At 34.5% G+C, this 8,136-nt stretch overlaps 1 long non-coding RNA gene across 1 annotated transcript; it reads right to left on the bottom strand.

The window, feature by feature from the left end:
- Window positions 1-4,237: 4,237 nt before the first annotated feature.
- On the bottom strand, window positions 4,238-7,690 carry LOC107992262 (uncharacterized). The gene is made up of 2 exons (XR_001764791.2): window positions 7,621-7,690; window positions 4,238-4,668 (listed from the first exon to the last, which is right to left on the bottom strand). It is a non-coding gene; the product is annotated as an uncharacterized LOC107992262 (long non-coding RNA).
- Between the last annotated feature and the right edge of the window lie 446 nt (window positions 7,691-8,136).

Here is an 8,136-nt window from a genome sequence, read left to right as displayed (position 1 = left end):
GGGAGCAACCAAATTCATAATTTAAACCCTCATCCTCCAATTGTAATGGATATATTAGATGAGAATGAAGTTGATATTGGTGAATTTCAGGTTGGCTTGTGTGATAACATGATAGGGACCACTTCGGCTATATAGGAATCGTATGATTCATATGATTCAAAAGATGATACTTTTACACGGGAGTCAATGAGATGAACAATGAATCGTTTGACATCCCACAATAAAGAGATGCTCCTACAAAAGATTGCAAAGGAAAAGCTAAAGTTCACCATAGCTCATCTAGTCGAAAGTTAAAGACAAAAAAAAGTGATTGGTTCGAAGAAAGCTCTACAAGTGAGGAGCTGGATGTAGGACAAATATTTTTTTGCAAGAAAGATTTGTTAATGAGATTAAATGTGTTGGCAATGAATTTTTTTTTTCAGTTTGTAGTAAAAAAGTCTACAAAAGAGGTTCTTTTTGTTAGATGCATCGACAACAAGTGTGGTTCGAGATTGTGAGCGGTGAGATTGAAGGATTCAAATATATTCAAGATTAAAAAGTATGTCAAAGTTCATTCGTGTTCTCTTGAGTTTTTGAATCGTGACCATAGGCAAACAAAATCTTGGGTTGTTGGAGAATTAATAAAGTTCAATTCAAGGGAGTCGGTCGCCTATACAAACCACGTGATATCATAGAAAACATGAGGCAAGACTATGGCATAAATATGAGTTATGAAAAAGCATGGCGTGCTAGAGAAAATACATGTGAACGAGTGCGATGGTCTCCTGAGGAGTCATATAATCTATTGCGTAGTTATGGTGAAGCACTCAAAGTTACAAATCCAGGTACAATATTTCACATGGAACTCGAAGATGATCGTTTCTTCAAATATCTTTTTATGGTTGTTGGTCCATGTATCAGAGGATTCTTAAATTGCATTAGACCGGTCATAGTCATGGATGGAACATTTCTTAAGAACAAATATCGGGGTTAGTTGATAGTTTCCGTTTGCTTAGATGGTAATAATCAGATTTATCCTCTAGCCTTTGGAGTAGTTGATAGAGAAACAGATGACTCAATACAGTGGTTCTTAGAAAAATTGAAAGGTGCAATAGGGGAGGTGCCTAATTTAGGCTTCGTGACAGATTAGAAAACATGTTTCTCCAAGGGTATTTCATCAGTTTTCCCCTCTGCATTCCACGACCTTTGTGTCCAATATTTGACTCAAAATTTGCATGATAAATATAAGAATGACACGATTACTACTTTGTTTTACAATGCATCGAGAACATATCGTGAATCAACGTTTCTAGAAGCATGGAGAAATATTCTTGCATTTCCTAATGGTTCAGGAAAATATTTAAATGATGTTGGAATAGCACGGTGGTCTCGTGTTCACAGCCCAGGAAGACGATATAATGTGATGACAACAAATATAGCAGAGTCCATGAATATTATATTGAAAGAACCTAGAGAGATTTGCCTATTGATTCATTCCTTGAACATGTTCAAGCTTTGCTACAACGTTGGTTTTGGGAGCGTCGAGAAGAAGACATTAAAGTGACGTCTTCATTGACTAAATGGGCAGAGTTAGTTCTACAAAAGAAACAAGCACGAGCTTTGACAATGAAGGTCAACCCAATTGACTGTTACCAATTTCATGTCAAAGATTTAGATAAGGAGGAGGTCGTAAATCTTCATACTCAAGAGTGCACTTGCAAGGAGTTTCAAGCTGAGTAACTACCATGCTCACATGCCATTGTTGCAGCATGGAATTGTAATATAAATGTTTATAGTTTATGTGCTAATTATTACACTAATGAATGTTTGTTGGCAGCATATACGGAGGGCGTCTACCCAGTTGGGAATCAGTCAGATTGGAAGACAAGCGAAGACGACGTATATATGACTGTTTTACCTCTGAAAGTAGTCAAAAGAGTTAGTCAACCGAAGAAAAAGAGGATTCCAAGTATCGGTGAAGCTCCGAAATTGCATAAGTGTGGTCGATGTAAAGAAATAGGTCACAACAGATTAATGTGTACCAATCCAATTTCATACACCGAGAAGTCCAGCATACAAGATTAGAAATTTCTCTACAAATGTTGTTTTCTTTTCGTACTGAAACATGCTTTAGTTTGTTATTTCACATACTTATTAACATTAAACTTTAGAGTAACGTTCAAACTGTTTCTTAGTTTGTTATTTTCCAAGAATTGATTTGAATTTCTTTACAGCTTTTGGGCTTTCTATTGTTAGCTTTCGTATGACTTCAGCAGGGTGATGTAAAGTGTGTACTCTGCTTTCATTCATTAAGACCTTTCTCTTTCATTTAATGAGACTGGAATCAAAGGATCTACTATACAACAAATGATTTGTGGTTCCCTATTGAGGTAGATGTCTATATTTTTGTGCTGCTAATTTCCAAATGTTTCTAATGTTTCTATTGCTTGTTTGTAGCTACATTGTAACTATGTGGTTTTTTGGTGTTTTAACAGGTTGGGCTAAGAAATTGATTAAGAGGCTAGCTAAGCGGAGAGGAATGGCTGTGATGTTAGAATTTAATCTGATTGGTCCACTTAGATAGGTTAAGCTATGAGCTTCACCCTTTTAGACAATTTGATTTTGAAAATGAAGATTTTTTATGGAAGCTCTTTGTTATTTTTGTTAATGTTATTAATTTTTTGTTTACTTAGGGGGTTTATATAATATATTGGTGATGAAATTTTGAGTCTCCATATTGCTATTGACATTGGGTATGAGTTCATTTGCTATTTATGATGGGGTTCTAAATGTTACTGACCTTCGCATGACATGTGTGTTCTTAGGAGCCGAGACCACTGTCACAGTCAGATTTGGAAAAAGTTCTTGCTACATTCATAAAGACAAAGGTTGCTGCAAGCGAATACACTGGATTGTTTCTGGTTTAACTTTTTTGTATGCTTTTGTCAAAGTTGGCCATGTCGAAGTCCTCTCTAGTTCAAGAAGTTGTTGCTGCAATGATTTGGTAATATAGTGGGAATAGAAGCTGAGTAGTTACACGATTGGGATGTGATTTTATCAGCATTAGCAGTTGGCTGGTAAGAAATTGTGGTAAGTGGTTATAGGATTTTCATTTGTGTTCCATTCTTTATACCTATTATCGAGCACATGACATCACCCAGTGTTTTAAAACGATGTAATGTTGGTTCTCTTGTAGGTGAAAATGTTGCGCTTACATGAATTGTATCAGTTGGATCAGCTTAGCAATCAAAAGGTGAAAATGTCTAAAATTTTCTGCTGCTCATCTATTGCAAAAGAACTCCAAATATGATGTGTTAACAACCTTGGAACTGAATATTGATCTCTCATCCTCCTTATTTTGTAGAATCTGTATTGGCTTTGGCCAAGTAATTTTGCACTGCCTGGTAGTACCATTAAATCACCATCTATGTATAAAGAAAATAACATGAGCAATATAGTGGAGAAATTAGACAATATTCTACAACTTTTAGTTTCCTCATGTCTAATCTTTACTTGGTTGTCAAAAGACCAAATCAAAATGCCTCTACTAGAAACCAAATTACCCTTTTATATGTAGATAAATCAAAACAGGCTTCTCGTTCTCCATTAGTTTATTCATATTTTCAACCTCAACTCAAAAGACATCCAAGAAAATGTTGGAATGACACAAAAGAAATCAATCTTCATGAAGCGTTTGAATTAAATGTATGATTGGAAAAGTTTTGTTACAAATCTAAAAGTGAAGCATGGTGAATACAGATGAACCATTGACCATTAATTCTCTCAAAATACGTTTTTGCATCAAGTGTGATGCTTTCACCACTAGAATTCTCAGCTTTCAATTGACAAGGTCGAAATGAGAGCTTTCTAAATGCTTGTTTGCAAGGCCCTGTACTAGATATTAAACAAAATTTATTTACCAGAAGAAATTGGAAGAAAATTCAAAGTGAAATTATACAAAATTATGTATGAAAGTTCATATTTCATAAAGGAAAGTAACAAAAGCTCAAACAAATTCCTTAACAATATTTGAACGTCATCAATTGATCATTCATAAACTACGCTTTCTCTAATTTATATAGCATCTATACTTGTGCATTATAGAGAAGAATCGATACATATTTTGCAACATACATGATATACAACTCCTACAAATCTCGCCACAAAGTTCAATACATAGGAGTGTTGGTCCATAATTGAAATGTTTTCTTGACATAATGTATCTAAATCAAAACCAACAACTATGTACTCAAAATACTTAATGGTGAATACGCCACAATCACTATTATTTCGTTGTAGTGGAATGGAGTCGACAATGACAACTGACAAAGGTTCCTTGTATGTCGATGATCTACCTCTCCTAGTAAAGAATCCAATACTATCTAACAAATTTGGCACCAACTCTCGAATAAGCAATAATATGTTTCTCATCTCTTCGGCACTTGTAAGCGACCGAAGCGAATCCCATACCTTGACTTGACAACTTACCAAATCCAAGCATAATATAACCCAATGGTTGACATGGACATTGAATGGAGAGTAAACGTAATCAACACTTGTCCAAGGATCTTGGAAGTCCTCTTTCGATCCGGCAACATAGTCAACCAATCTATACTCTTCCTTCGAGTCAAACGAGCGGCTGTCTTTAATACATTCTTTGTATCTGGGCCACTTTGCAATTAAAAGTCGCTGCAAAGAAAAAATACTAACGCAAATATCAAATCGAAAGACAAATATCAAACGCAAATACATACATAAAGTAATGTTACGATTACAAACAATGAAGATTGTCTCTACAGTTGTAAAGTTTTGAGCAGAAGGTATCCGGGCTGCCTTAATCTTGAAGCGAATGAAAAGAAAAAGTACATCCAAATGCTAATAGAAACAAAAGTAAGCACTAAATGTATAGAACCATAATAATAAAAAAAACTATAATGGCATAAATAATAAGATAATCCCTTACCTCATCCACCAACCACCGACGACATATAAACAAGTCTCTAAAAAATATCTTTGATTTTTTCCCATGAAAAGTTTCACGCACCTCATCATTTGTACGCTCGTCTGTAATCCAAGCTCTAAGTCTATCTAAATCGACGTCAAGTATTTTGTGCATGGGATCATAAAAAATTGGTTCACACTGAGAGGTAGTGGTGGTTGATGTCATAGACCGTTTAGGTAGAGTTGTGAATGGGATTGAGAGATAAACACTTGCACACTTCCTACGGGCGGGCCGTGCAAATAACTGTCTTTTTTACATGAAATTTTTGATGAAATGCATTTCTCTTTTGTTTAAGTCAAATTTTTCTTTTGAATCTTGGAAATTTTCTTGATTCATGTTTCTTTAATGTTGAATGGTTTGAAACAAAGTTGGAGGCTGAAATCTTGGAGGAATGTTGGGACGAGGATTTAGGAATTAATTCCTCTTTCTTAGAAGAATCTGAATCTATACAAAGGTCTTCTTCTTAGTTTTCAATCATCTGAGGTAATCTTGTAGGTTCTTTAATTATCGATGGAAATTCTAAGATACTTTGAGGTAATTCTTGCTTTCTTAATAGGTTTTGTTGTTTGTTTTCATGCCATTGTTGAAAATCTTGAGGTTGTTCTTGATTGTTCCCATGCTTGGTTTATCGCAAGAACTTCTTGATTGTTTCTTGGTTGATTATCCACCATTCTTCTTATTGGATCTAAAACCCAAATGTCCATACACAAAGTGAAATCTTCTTGTATAAGAGATTATTTCATGCTAATTTTTCATTTACCATATAGGTGTTCTATCTTGAAATTCAAAGGACTCAACTTGAGTTACTGTTCGTCTTACAATCATGCAAATCTCAGAACTGTAAAAAAAATTTCTCTTTTGTTTCGAGCATTCAAAGAAGATGAATTTCTCTCTCTCTTTCAGTTGCACATAAGAGAAGGGATAGAAGATGTTTAAAGGTAGAACGATTAATAAGTAGAAGAAGATGATAAGAAGAAAGGTTGGGGAAAGAAGAAAGAACTGTAGAGGTTAACTTGTTCGACTAGGTTTATCTTCTTTGTTGCTTTTCAATAATGTGATGAATTTTACAAAATAATTCTCTCTCAACCTCACTTCTAACTTCTTTTGTATGTAGAAATTAAAAGGATATGCTTCAACAATGAGCCTGATGGTTACATCAGAAAATAGGTATTTTGTTTTTGTTTCTTTTCGTCCTCCACCTTTACAAGCAACATGGAAATCGCTACTTTGGTCTATTTGTCAAGTAGTTCAAATTCGATTACATCAAGGGATCATATGAATTTTGTTTTCTCTAACGACTTGGTTAGAATGTTGAAGCATTGCCCGAGGTATGGATCCTGACCAGTTCAATTTCTCTTATCTCAATTTCTTCTCTAATGAAGTGATACCTAATATCTATATATTTTATTATGTTGTGAAACTGATGATTCTTAGTTAGATAGATTGTGCTCTAGTTATCACAACATATTTTTATTTTTGCTCGTTAAATTTTGAAATCATTTGATAACCCTTTTTCTCTCAAAGTTTTAAATCCCCACATCACATTTGACTTATTAACAACTAAAGAAACTCCATGAATATTGATTGAGATATTAGGATTGTGAATCATGAATATTGTCGAATTGCCCTCTTGGCTGCATAGCCCATCTCTTGGCTGCATGACAACCTCTTTAGAGCTTCTTGACATTTCCTAAATTCCTAGCTTCCTTGCCTAGCCTTGTTCTGTAAAGGTTGTCTTGATGCCTCTCGGAACATACCACATCTCAACCTTTGGCTGCCCAACTTGTCTTTTTAAAGGTTCTCTCGATGCTTTTGGTTGCCTAGAGTATGCAACGCCCTAGCGAACACTTAGCCAATTTTCAAAAATTCTTTAGGCCTTCCTTTGTTACAAAGACTCTTTTTTTTGTCATCTTTAAAATAATGACACATCTTCCATAACACTTGAACTTAACCATTCAATCTTAGAATGATATTAACACAGAATAGTGTTGACGAGTTCTATAAAACATTAGATATAAATGATTCCGAGAAATGAATTCCTTTTTCCACTTAGGTTGAGAAACTGGCTTAAAAATACCAGGAAAGCTTCGCTTGTGTTGAATTGAACCATTTGGTTGTGAATTCTGATATGTAATAGTGTGTGTTACTGCTACACAATTGTGATATTTCAAGTAATTAGTAGCAACAGTTACTCTCGTGTGCTTTCTAATGAGCTTTTAATAATATTACTCTTTTAGGTTATTGGAGCGTTTTGGTATGTATTCACTGCAGAGAGAAAAACAACTTGCTGGGAAGAAAGCTATGCAAATTGGCCTCTAAACTGCAATTACATAGGCAACTTGAGTGCCAATTTGAGTGCCGACACCTTTTGCTCTCCAAAAGCTAAAAATGCTTCCAATTCTTTTGATTTTGGAGAAATTGAGGTTTGTATTCAAAAGATTCTCTACCCTTTGATTCATTTTTTTGTATTTACTTTTACCAGTTTAGCTCATTGTCTATTATAAATTGTACTTGTGCTTCTTTGGCATTCTTATTATGTGAGAAACAAGAAAGTACTTACATTAGTAAATTTTTTGAGTAAGGTAAAGATGTTGTTTGACTAAGTAAGTTATCATTTCACATTTATCCTTTGTTCTCACCTGACATCAATTCTGGAGTTGATAGGAGAACTCCATAACATATTTCTTTAAGAGTAGTTTTTGTGCTTCTGCAAAAGAAAAGATAGATGAAGTTTATTGATTTATCATGGATAAAAGATTCTTGTTCGAAAACGAAAGAACTTTACAAGTTAGAACTTGGAAACTCGCCTAATGAATATGGATGATTTCATTTCATAAGTACTTTTCAAGTTCTTCATATCTGGATGGATTACACTACACTTTAAGATTGATCTGTCTTCTGGTTTCAAAAAGCAAATTGTGACTTACAAAATGAGTGTATATAAACCAATTTTCCTACAGAAAGCCAGAGTAAATCCCAAGTACTCACCGTGAAGGTTGTTAAAATCAAACACATACTTGTAACTAGAACTGTTGAAGAACCATTTGAATTCATAGTCAAATTCTAATACCAAACGGTTATCAACGGGATCTTCATTTTCTCCCCTTCCTCCTAGCCCTTTAACATATACTTGTAACTGGAACTATCATTGTTCT

This window comes from Cucumis melo, chromosome 6 (assembly GCF_025177605.1).
Source record: "Cucumis melo cultivar AY chromosome 6, USDA_Cmelo_AY_1.0, whole genome shotgun sequence".
In the NCBI taxonomy this organism is placed as follows: domain Eukaryota; kingdom Viridiplantae; phylum Streptophyta; class Magnoliopsida; order Cucurbitales; family Cucurbitaceae; genus Cucumis; species Cucumis melo.
Note: the sequence above shows the minus strand (reverse complement) of the source record. Positions and strands in the feature narration are given on the sequence as shown.